This window comes from Panthera pardus, unplaced genomic scaffold (genome assembly GCF_024362965.1).
Source record: "Panthera pardus isolate Hobbes unplaced genomic scaffold, ASM2436296v1 HiC_scaffold_2, whole genome shotgun sequence".
NCBI classification, from domain to species: Eukaryota; Metazoa; Chordata; class Mammalia; order Carnivora; family Felidae; genus Panthera; species Panthera pardus.
In genome coordinates this window covers 134,024,445-134,036,941 of record NW_026526765.1, presented here as the reverse complement: position 1 = coordinate 134,036,941, position 12,497 = coordinate 134,024,445, and the positions used below count along the sequence as shown (strand labels likewise).

The following is a 12,497-nucleotide window of genomic DNA, read 5'->3' as shown; positions in this document are numbered from 1 at the left end:
TTTTCTTTGTCTTTTTAAATGTTTATTTATTTTTGAGGGAGAGAGACAGAACATGAGTAGGGGAGGAGCAGAGAGAGAGGGAGACACAGAAGCAGGCTCCAGATTGAGCTGTCAGCACAGGGTCCAACGTGGGGCTTGAACTCACCAACTGCAAGATAATGATCTGAGCTGAAGTCGGATGCTTAACTGACTGAGCCACCCAGATGCCCCTTTTTAATTTTTTTTTTAACATTTATTTATTTTTGCGAGACAGAGCATGAGTAGGGGAGGGGCAGGGAGAGAGGAGACACAGAATCCAAAGCAGGCTCCAGGCTCTGAGCTGTCAGCACAGAGCCTGGTGCGGGGCTTGAACCCATGAACCGTGAGATCATGACCTGAGCCCACTTTGGACACTCAACCGATGGAGCCACCTAGGTACCCCGAGTTCATCCCTGTTTTCTAAGGCTTAACCCAGTGCCTGAAATATATAAAATGCTTTAAAATATTTGCTGAATAAATGACCACATAAGCTCAGGCTTCTTGATGCTTAGGCCAGAGTTCCTTACTTCACTAGCCCTTAATACATAAGGTTTGTGACATATTTGAGAGATGGAAAACAGGAAGTTTGCCCCCCCAGCAGCTAGTCGAGTCAGGAGAGTGGCTAACTGGGAAGAAGAAAGAGAGCCTGAACACGGGATGGGGAGCGTGGGAAGGGAGATCAGAGATGGAGTCATGGCTGGTCTGTGCCAAGATCTCCAGTGAATATTTCTTGAATTCTCCACAAACATTTGTGATGGAGTCTTATTACACATAACAGCAAATTCCAAAGCAGCAGTGACAGCAGGGAAGAATGAAAGGCTAAGGAAGCAAGTCCTGAGAAGAGAAAGTAGCTTTCTCTTAGATAACAGTTCCTTCATCTCAGCATTTTGCATGAATTTCACATATTTTTATTTGCACATTTGCCTTGAAAATAAAAATGAGCTGCATGGAACTAGGGGGTATTATGCTAAGCACAATTAGCCAGCCAGAGAAAGAAAAAGATCCTATGACTTCACTCATATGTGGAATGTAAGATACAAAACAGATGAACATAGGGGAAGGAAGCAAAAATAATATAAAAACAGGAAGGGGGACAAAACATAAGAGACTCTTAAATACAGAGAACAAACAGAGGGTTGCTGGTGGGTAGGGAGATGGCTACATGGGTGAGGGGCCTTGAGGAGGACACTCGTTGGGATGAGCCCTGGGTGTTATATGTAGGGGATGAATCAGTGGATTCTACTCCTGAAATCAGTATTACACTATATGCTAACTAACTTGGATGTAAATTTAAAAAAAAAGAAAGAAAACAAATTTAAACAAACAATGAAATAAAATAGGGAAGTAAAGTAGATGCTGAACTTGATGCAAGATTGCACCTGTGATTCACAGTTCCTCTTTGTCTTTGGCTTACTTTATAATAAACTTGATTAAGAGTCTATAAAATAAAAAAAAGAAAAAAAATGATCTTACTTACCTGATTTCAAAATGGAAATGGTTAAAGCATACTTAAAGTTTTTCCTGCTATTTATGCTTCTAGTAACTGCAAAGCCTACGTGGCATATTCTGAGATATCAAGAAGGTCACTGCCCCGCAAAATTATCTTCCCCATTCTGCTCAAAGTACAGTGTGGCTTTAAAATGCTAAGAATTGATATCAACAAATACTGAGAATTGATGATGTTCCAACCTGCGAACCTTGACCATAACACACAGACTTCGGGGACCTTGAAGACTCGCTCTGTATTCTTTTCCAGGTGACAGGACATAGTAGACCCCTCACAAAATATTTGCTGGTAAACGAATGCATATGTGGTACTATGCCACATACTTGGGAAACAGACATCCCTCTCCTTCGAGTGCATAGTAGATGTTCAATAAGGTTTTATTATTTTGTTTAAGGTGTTTGGTAGTGGGGAAGCAGCTAGGAGATTGGAGCACAAAGTTGGACAGGGTAAATGTCCCAAGAGAAGTTGCCAACAAGTAATATGGAGATGTAAAGAGGGAAACGAGGACTTGGAATTTCAGGATCAGGGAGAGTTTTGTGAAGGGAAAGTATTTAAAGATTAAAAAAAAATGGGCTCTCATGTATTGAATGGGTGAGTGTACTTTGTCAAAGGGCAGAATATGCTGGGGAAGAAACAACAACAACCCCCAAACAGAAAACGTCACGAGTGGAGTGTAAGACTCATGCTCGTGTCTGGAGCACCACGTTGAGGAGATTGAGCTGTTGAGGCTCAGATTCCAGAGGAAGGAATTGGCATTGGGAATAACTCTTGAATCACAAACAGGAGTGTGCAAATGACTCTTTTGAGCCTTCATCTCACCTTGCTACAAGTAAATTCAGTGTGTCATGTGGGGGCTCTTCTCCCTCCCTCGGTATCTCAGAGACTTTTGGGGTTTCTTGAAAAACAGAGAACTTGCCCCTAATTTTTTGGCTCATACTGGTAGTTCTATTGTTACAGCCGTTGCAGAACCTTAAAGGTAGTGGTTGTTTCTGGGCTCTCTTTGAGCTGCAGTGATCTTTATTCACATAGGAGCTCTGTTGCCCGGGGGACGGTCTCTCTTGTTTTATACCTGTCCTGCCCCTCAGAAGCCCTGGATGCTCCCCCAGATACTGTCGGGAGTGCTGTTAGTAGAGACCACCATGCTTTTCTAGTGTAGGGCAGACTCTGTTTTCTCCTTTGCCCCATCTGCCTCTGCCTCCCTCCAACATAATCCACCTGAGGGACTGAAGCCCCTGAATTCCAAACAGCAGGCAGGGTTAGTAGGGAATTTGCTTTGAAGCATCTGCTGCAAAGCTCCCCTGAAGCAAGGCAGCAATTAACCTGGCTACTTGATTGGCGTAGGAGAGGACATCACTGGTAATACAAAGCACACATTAATAGTTCAATTAAACTGTCCAACATCTACTTGATTGGGTGGGGCAATGAGAAGCCACTGAAAGTAATTGTGTTAGCATTTATTGTTCTTTTTTTTTTCTTCCATTGGTTTAAAGATGAAAGGGAAAATGCCAACCAAAAAGAAAAAAAAATGGTGGGGGATGCTAGCCTCTGGATTTGGTAGACACTGTCTTATAGGCAACCCCTTCTAAACTGGCCAGCTATCTCCTGGATGTTCGTCTCCTTTTCCCTTTACTTTGGGTGGCCCTAGTCACAGGACAAGGAGTTTCCTGTTGCATGTTGGTGATAATCAACTCTTCATTTTTTCCTAGATGTCATATTAACTTGAAGGCTATCTTAGCAGAGATTGGACGTGAGACCATTTAAAAATTTTTTTTTAATGTTTATCTATTTTGAGGGAGAGAGAAACAGAGTGCAAGCAAGGGAGGGGCAGAGAAAGAGGGAGACACAGAATCTGAAGCAGGCTCCAGGCTCTGAGCTGTCAGCACAGAGCCCGATGTGGGACTTGAACCCACGAACCTTGAGATCATGACCTGAGCCGAAGTCAGACGCTCAACCGACTGAGCTACCCAGGCGCCCCCTGAGACCAATTTTTAAATAAGGCTTCTAGGTTGGTAGAAATTGCACTGAGTGTCAAGGAACAGGAATCTAGAAAACGGTGATTTAAAAAGTTAGAGATTTTCAGGGGTGCCTGTGTGGCTCAGTCAGTTAAACGTTGGACTCTTGATTTTGGCTTAGGTTATGATCTTCTCGTTCGTGGGTTCAAGCCCTAAATTAGGCTCTGTGCTGACAGTGTTGAGCTTACTTGGGATTCTCTCTCTCTCCCTCTCCCTCTGCCCCTCCTGTGGTCTCTCTCTCTTTCTCAAAATAAATAAATAAACTAAAAAAAATTTGAGGTTTTCTTATTCTTACATTTGGAAGTAGAAGGCCTAGTACTGATACTGGGGTTTCATGTAGCCCCCAGGACTGTCTTATGTTTCCACTCAGTAATCCTTACCTCATTCTTGGGGCATCGAGGTTATAATATTGTCACTCCTTGGGGTGCCTGGGTGGCTCAGTCAGTTAAGTGGCCGACTTCGGCTCAGGTCATGATCTCGCTGTCTGTGAGTTCAAGCCCCACGTCGGGCTCTGTGCTGACAGCTCAGAGCCTGGAGTCTGTTTCAGATTCTGTGTCTCCCTCTCTCTCTGACCCTCCCCTGTTCATGCTCTGTCTCTCTCTGTCTCAAAAATAAATAAACGTTAAAAAAATTAAAAAAAAGAAAATATGGTCACTCCGCTTATTACATCATGTGTCCAGGCAGGAAGAAGGGCAAGGACAAAGGATCTAGTCAGCCGAGGCTACCTGCCTTTTGAAGGGCTTTCCCAAAATTTCCATCTGGTGACTTTCACCTATATTTCATTGTCCTGAAATGTGTCGCGTGGCCATCTGTAGATGCAAGGGAGGCTGGGAATTGTGGCTTTCAGCTGGGCTCATTACCACCCTGACAAAAATTAAGGTTCTGTTAGTAAAGAAGAAAGGAGAATGGATATCAAATAGGCACCTAGCCATGACTGCCACATTCCATATTATTTTGCCCTTTTGTTCAAGTTAGTGTGCCTTCTGGGAGAATAAACCAAGTTTCAGCAAACAAAAGTAAATCTTCTGCAAACTCTTCTCTGTGTACCTGTCCAAAGGCATAAAAGTGATTTTTGTATTGGTAATTGATTTGATGCATGTTACAGTTTCCTCCATTAGTGAACATCATCCTGAATTGATTGTGTTTGGGGGTGCATGTGTGTAGTTATTTACACAGCTGCCTCAAGTGGCCAGTTGTTGATTAATCATCTTTTAGTACCTTCTCTCCTCTGACTTTTTACTTCTGTGTGGATACATCAACACGCACTTTGGGGCGCATGTGTTGGTTAAGCATCTGACTTAGGCTCAGGTCATGATCTCATGGTTTGTGGGTTTGAGCCCCGTGTTGGGCCCTATGCCGACAGCTCAGAGCCCGGAGCCTGCTTCAGATTCTCTGTCTCCCTCTCTTTGTCTGCCCCTCCCCAACTCATACTTGCTCTCACACACACACACACACTCTCTCTCTCTCTCTCAAAAATAACTAACATTAAAAAAAAACAACACATTTCTTTCTCGCTCCCCGATCTTTATATCAGAGCCAGTCCTCACTCATGACTGCACCTTTCTTCATTACAGATTTAGTGTCATGGGTGCCTTAATTTCAGCATGCCCAAGTAAACTTAATGTCTGCCCCTTCCAAACTTTCTCGTCTTCTGTGTCGCTCATATCAAGGAGTGTACATTCCCAAGTTTCAGGAGTCCTTCCTGAAACCTCCCTCATGTTCCTTCTTCCCCACCACCATTTAATGTTACAATCTTGTCCAGGTAGTATGCCACGTATTCTCACATTTGTCGTCTTGTCTTGAATCCATTGCCACTTCTTGGGCTCACCCAGTTTGGACCAGCTGTGTTTAGCTATTTTGTTGCCACAATAAGTATCCCATGTTTTATTTCATTTCATGAATGGCTTTGCATGTAATCTAGGATGTGCAGCTCTCTGCGATATTTTCCAATTACTGTGTTTTCATTTAGATGACATTTTAAAAATGTAAACAATTGTGGATCACCTGAATGGCTGCCTTAGTAGTGAGTGCCGACAATTGATTTCATTGCCTGTGTAGGTGTTTGTGTTTTTTTATTGTACCAACGGGCATTACTATAATTATCAATAGCCTACAGGAAAAAAAAGAAGGCAGAGGGACTTTGTCTTCCAATATGAGGCATTTGGGGCATATAAAGTTCAATGAAGGCACTGTATTTTGTTATTTTAACAAAGGTTTCCTGCTAGCTCAAATAAGTAAAACTGTGGCCCTAGAGGTGTAAGTTGCTGAATTCCAAATAACCTGTCCTGGTAGAGCGAGTCTGATGTTAGGAGTGGAAGTTTGTTTCTGTAGAAATGGTATCATTGGTCATGTTGAATGAATACCATCAATTTGAGTGCTGTCTTTCTTTAAGTTTATTTATTTATTTTAAGAGAGAGAGTGCACAAGCAGGAGAGGGGTAGAAAATGAGGGAGAGAGAGAGAGAATCCCAGGTAGGCTCCGTGTTGTCAGCACAGAGCCCAACGACGAACTGTGAGATCATGACCTGAGCCAAAACCAAGAGTTGGACACTTAACTGACTGGGCCACCCAGGCACCCTGAATGTTATTATCTTTGTTAGTTTAAATGTAATGTTAGTTTGCGTGTAATTTAAAAGATGCTTACCTGTAGTTTGAGGTTTGTACAAATCTAAACAGCAATATGCTAACGATACCCAAGTGGCACTTCAGGTCTATGTGAACTCTTTGTTTTAAAAAGGGTGCGTGTATCACTCAGGTGGGCTAGAGCAGGGTCAGCAAACTATCAGATAAAGAGCTCGATAGTAGATACTATAGGCTTTGGTGGCCATACAGTCTCTGTCAAAATGACTTAACTCTGATTTGGTGGCAGGAAAGCAGCCACAGATTAGATCTGACCAGATGAGCGTAGCTGTGTCCAATAAAACTTTGTTTACAGAACCAGGCAACAGGCTTGATTAGGATTTCATGTCCAATGTACTGACTCCAGGGCTAGAGAGTATGATCCCGGTTCCTGGGCTTGACATACAGCCTCTTCATTCTCTCTAGATTCACCTCCTACCTGCTCTTCTGAACATTGGCTGTGCCCTAGACATTCCAGAGCTGCTTCATCTCCCAAGCATGTCGCACTCTCCCAGGATTCCGCACCTTAGCTCATGCGCCCTGACACTTCCTTTCCCATCTTCTTAAACTAACTCCTACTCACCCTGGAAGATAAAACTTAAGGGGCCCTTGGGTGGCTCAGTCCATTAAGCATCAGATTCTTGATCGCAGCTCAAGTCATCATCTCAGAATTCATGAGTTTGAGCCCCGGGTCAGGCTCTGAGCTGACAGCCTAGAGCCTGCTTGCGATTCTCTCTCTCCCCCTCCCCCTGCCCTTCCTTTCTCTCTCTCTCTGTCTCTCCCCCTCCCTCCCTCCCTCTCTCTCTTTCTCAAAACGAATGAATACAGTTTTGGAAACAAACAAAACAGAAGCAAACCAAACAAAACAAAACACAATTCCTCCCAGAAGATGTCTCTGGCCCCTTGTGGCTGAGTTAATGCTTCTGTCTGCCCCCTCCTTGCTTCTTTAAATTCACTCCGTACTCCCATAACATTTTCAGGAAACTCATCTGTGTTGTAACTGGACACTTACTTGACTATTTTACTGTCTTCTCTAGGCTGATCTCCCTCTTCTCTGTAGCACATGCTGTTCCATCCTTATAATTATTACCAATTTAGAGGATTGATGGAAAGAACAGAAGGGGGTGAGTGTGAATTTTACATTGATGACATATTTACCCCACGGAACTCAAAAATGCCCCGAGTATGCCTTCAATTGTCAGAGTTAGGTATTTTCCCATCTGTGGAAATGGGGTCTCGTGAGCTTTGCCAGTTTTGAAGAAATAAAGGGAATTTCATGTTTGTACATCCGGGTTTCGTGACTGTAAAACTGATGCCTGTGAAATGGATCAAAGTTAACTTTGACAAAGGGCAGGAAACAGATGAAAAATAAAGGAAAGAAGAAAAAGAAGAAAACCTGCAGTGGATGTTTGAGGTATAGGTAGGTAGGCTGAGTTGGCGATGTAATAATTGAACTCTGGGTTTCTGGGCAGGGGGGAAGGTCAGAGGGGGATGTTTAGGGAAGTGAGCCTGAGAGTGATGGAAGGAATGAGGGCGCTAACCCTGAGCCTTGGGTAGGGGGAAACTTGGGGATGCAGGGGTCAGCAGTGTTGGACTTTGCCTTTCCCTTTATCACTTTGCCTCTCCTTGCTTCTTGCCATTCCCTTCCTCTGTTTCTGTTTTGTCTAGATGTTTATACCCTGCCTTATCTTCTCCTGAACTAGCTATGACATGGTAAATATAAATATTGTGTTACTGATTTAAATGTTTTTCTTTTCTCTGTTTGAAAGTGGAGATGTAGGTCAGTTGATCCTTGATCCCCTTTTTCTTCAAAGAATAACACGTCCCTTCTAGAAGTTTAAAATGTTTCTACCCTTGTTAAGAAAAAAAAAAAAATAAAGAAGAACTCTACTATGGTTACGCATTTTAGGAGAAACTCAAATCCTAAAAATAGAAAGTTAAGGGTAGCTCTTTTTTCCTATTTGATAATATAATTATTACACCAAAGGGAAAAAAGTATATTAAAAATTAATCTTACTAAGCCACGAATGACTAGCGGTACAAATACTACCGGGAAAAGAAAGTAATTTTTTCAAAAAGAGGTAATGGGGTAAGATCAAGGAAAATGCCTAGGGCTCCCAGAATCAGCACCATCCTGCACACAAATAAACATAAGACGGTGGGTAAAGATACTGTGGCCGAATTTCCTAATCAGAAAAATATCTTTGAAATTTGAAAACCAAGTTGTGATTGTCAGATTTAAGAGTAATCTTAATACTAGACTGTATTTTTGAGTCGATCTCTGAGCAGGACACTTTCTGTCTGTGATTGAGATCCTTCCATGGGATTGACAGCATTATATATATGCTTTCACACCAGACACAGGTTACACATATATCCCTGAGAAACAGGAGGTAATCAAATACTCCACAGGAAATGGCACTGGACACATTTTATTGTTAAGATTATTGCTTATGATTTGGGAAATGTTTTAACATTGGTCATCTGATCGTTAAAATCAAAACTCTTGTGTCCTAAGTAGTTTTCATTAGATGATGTTAGTGATTTTATGCAAACGTGAAGACATTTTTACCAGATTATATTACTAACAGGGTCCAAATTTCAGGTAATATTTTTTTTAATAAAGAAGACCTGGGGTCTTCCTTTAGTCAACTCAGGGAGCTAAGTTAGTGGTCCTTCACTGGAAACATAATCATCGTTACACCTTGTTGTGTGTGGTAGTAACTCACTGCTCCCGATAACCACGTAAGGTGAGTTCTCTGACTGCCCACTTACAGATGTGCAAGCAGAGATAGAAGGGGTGGGTAACTTGCCCAAAGTCACATAGGTGATGAGTGGCAGAGCCAGGGTGATGTCCCGTACAGTCTGGCTCCTGAGGCCTTGGACTTCACCTTCAAACTTTGCTTCTTCTCACCATTCTTCCTCCCAAGTGCACCAGTTTTGTCAAATTGCTGTAGAAGATTCATTCCGTGTCACTGTGTGTTTGTGATCTATATGCACCTTTCGTGAATAAAATCGACAAAGCTTTGTCTGTATAAATGACCTGTGTTAATGTCTCTTGGCATTAAGATGCCTCGTGGGGAAGTAGAAATTATATTTTGCTGTCCTTGTCTGGATTCTTCAGTAATGGATTATGGCCACAGGATATGAAATCAACCTGTGGAAAAACTGAAAGGATCATCATTAATAACGGCACACCTGACATCATATGGCGCCTGATGTGACATATCGAGAAGGATGCAACATCATCTATGTGATAGTAGTGCTAAAATGTTTCACCTGAATCTAACCATGAGGAAACACTCAGACAAACACACATTTAAGGACATCCTGCATAGTCGCTGGCCTGGACTCTTCAAAGGCATCAGTGTCACGAAAGACAGAGGGGCCAAGGAGTTCTTTAAGATTGATGGAGCCAGGACGATGAAATGCGATGTATGATCCTTGTTTGGATTCTGGATCAGGAGAAAAAACAGCTGTAGAGGACATTGTTGGGACAAACAGGTCATTTTGAATATGCATTGCCTATTAGATAATGTTAAGTCTCCTGAGTGTGATGATTGTGTAAGAGAATGCCACTGCTCTTTCAAGCATAGAAAGGATATGTGTGTGTGTTTATAAAGTTAATAGAATATTAACAATTAGTGAATCTGCGTGAATGACAAATTGGTGATTATTGTACTGTTCTCACAACAGTGAGAGAGGGTTTGAAATGTTCACAAATTTAAAAGATCTGTGTGGGAATGGTACACATACATATATACACAAACACATATATATCACACAGATATATACACACACATACATACACACACATATACATACACATACCTATACACACATACACACCATATACACACACACATACATGCACATACACACATGCACACACATATACACACACATATATAGACACACATACACATATATACACACACATATACATACACACATGTAGACACACACACGTATACACACATATATAGACACACATACACACACAATTAGACACACACACATATACATACACACATATATACACACATATATATACACACATATACACACATATATACACACATATACACACATATATATACACACATATAGACACACACACACATAGACACACACACATAGACACGTACATATATACATACACAGATATGTACACATACACACATACATATATAGACACACACATATATAGACACACATATAGATACACATACACATGCACTTGTGTGTTCTTCCCTCCACCTGTGGCTCCTCTCTCTCACTAGGATCCTCTTCTCCCTCTTTACCTACTTACTGCTTACTCATTCTTCAAACATCAATTCTTTGCCAAGTCCTTCCTGGTCTATCTGCTTAGGGTGAAACCCCCGTACGGGCTTCTAGGGTGATAGGACACATGTCTCTGGTAATATTTACCCCAACAGCAATGAAAATTCTGTGATTGGATTACTGCTTTCTGCTCTCACTAGGTTGCAGGCTCTCTCTTGTATTTGTTTTGCTTACCATGGTCACCATAGCAGGATCTTAGTAACTGATACGTACTTTTAATACATGCTTTTTAAAATGGTTTTTTTTCCAGTAAAAATAATGAGAATTAAAAAAAAAACTAAAATTTTTAAGGTTTATTTATTTTTGAGAGAGAGAGAGACAGAGACAGAGCGCTAGTGGGGGAGGGGCAGAGAGAGAGGGAGACAGAATCTGAAGCAGGCTCCAGGCTCTGAGAATGTCAGCACAGAGCCTGACACGGGCTTAAAAAATATTTAGCATTTTTATCTTTACCGAGTTCCATCGTACTTAACTTAAAAAAGAATAGGTATTTTCTTCTGAAGCTTCATTCCAGGTCTTTATTTTTTTCCCCTTCACTGAGGCTAATTTCAGTTCTGAAGTTTATATGATCCCCTCTGACAATATAGACACATTATTGTCATAATGCTCCTTGAAAAATGGGTTAAGTCACTTGGCTTCTGTTTCCTTTCAGAATCGATATGACTTCATGCAAAATGATGCAGCAGTTCACATCATTCTGTCAGTCCCCATGAAGGAAATATTGTTTTCCAAAATTAAAATTGTGAATCAACCCACAGGAGGATGTCAAATAAACAAAGAATCATCGCTTATGTTACACTGCCAAGTTTTTGATAAGCTTAATTCCTCTAAATGCATTTAACTTTAATGAAGAGTAATACAATTTAATAACAGCATAAAATGGAATCATTTATCTTCGCAGTCCAAAACATTGGGCAGATGTCCTCTCCTTAATATGTTGTTTCAATTGCAAGGTTTTTGTCCTTCCTCAGATTTGTCTTCCCTCATTTCTCTATGTGCGGTTTGGAGAGTGATCTATATGTACATGTTTAATTAAATCACTCATCAGCCTGTGGTTTTCATGGTTGGAAATCTCTGGGATGCGTTATTTCAAGTTCTTGAGGCATTGATATTTATCCAACCCAATAAAACTTGGTAATTATTAGCATATTAGTCAAGATTGTTTCAGTTGGAAGTGACATAAAACCAATCTCAAACTGACTTAAGCAAAAAGGGGAATTTATTGGCACCCATAACTGGGGAGACCAAAGGTGGATGCTGGTTGCACAAGCTGAGATGAGGTGGGTCAGGGTCTCTCCTCCTCTCCTGACTTGCTTTCCTCTGGGTTAACTTCATTCTCAGGTGGGCACTTGAGTTATGCCCAGTAAGGGAGTGTTCATATAACAACAGTAGGTCATTCATTGATACAGGGGTGAACTTCAGATACTTAGAAATGGGGCAGGGGGCTCCAGCCCAGCCCAAACTGGGGTTTGGAGTCTGCCTGGATATCTCTTAGTGTAATCTGCACTTTTGTGTTTTTTTTTTTTTGGCTTAAGGAAGGGTTTTGTTAGAAAACTCTCTTGCGAGACGATCAAGGTGGGTAGACACCATTAGTTTTTGAGCCTGTGAGAAAAGCAGAATTATAACCAAAGGTGAAATCATTGTTTTTATAAAGGATTTTTAAACTATGAAGGAAATGCAACAGTTTTGGTGCTTGAAGGGCGTGATAGCTTTGAAATGCTTCCAAGAGACGACATCAGTGCAACAGAGGATGGCATCTCACGGAGAACAGTCATGAGCCCAAAAGCCATAGTTTCATTCCTGAGTTCCCTGTGGAGGCTTCCAGAACTGCTTGAGTCTCTGGGGCACAGAGGCAGTGTAGTGTGGATTACAGCGACAAGAGACAGCCCCTTGGTTTATGGAAGGTGTTTCTAATTAGTTTTATATGGGCAGATTGCTTGACCCCAAGGTTTTCTTGCAGAGAGGGAATCAATGCGGAAGACGTTGTAAGAGTTAGAGTAA

At 41.5% G+C, this 12,497-nt stretch overlaps 1 long non-coding RNA gene and 1 other non-coding gene across 6 annotated transcripts in view; one reads left to right on the top strand and one right to left on the bottom strand.

The window, feature by feature from the left end:
• LOC109250932 (uncharacterized) overlaps positions 1-12,497 on the top strand; it is a 176,785-nt gene that overhangs the window by 137,837 nt on the left and 26,451 nt on the right. For 4 of the 5 annotated variants that reach the window (XR_008423907.1, XR_002073259.2, XR_008423906.1 and 1 more), the window contains one exon: positions 7,193-7,279. The exons of the other annotated variant lie outside the window; for it this stretch is intronic. This is a non-coding gene — a long non-coding RNA (uncharacterized LOC109250932). The remainder of the gene's footprint in view (positions 1-7,192; positions 7,280-12,497) is intronic. 5 annotated transcript variants of the gene reach the window in all.
• TRNAR-UCG (transfer RNA arginine (anticodon UCG)) lies at positions 3,411-3,495 on the bottom strand. Its single transcript has one exon. It is a non-coding gene; the product is annotated as a tRNA-Arg (tRNA).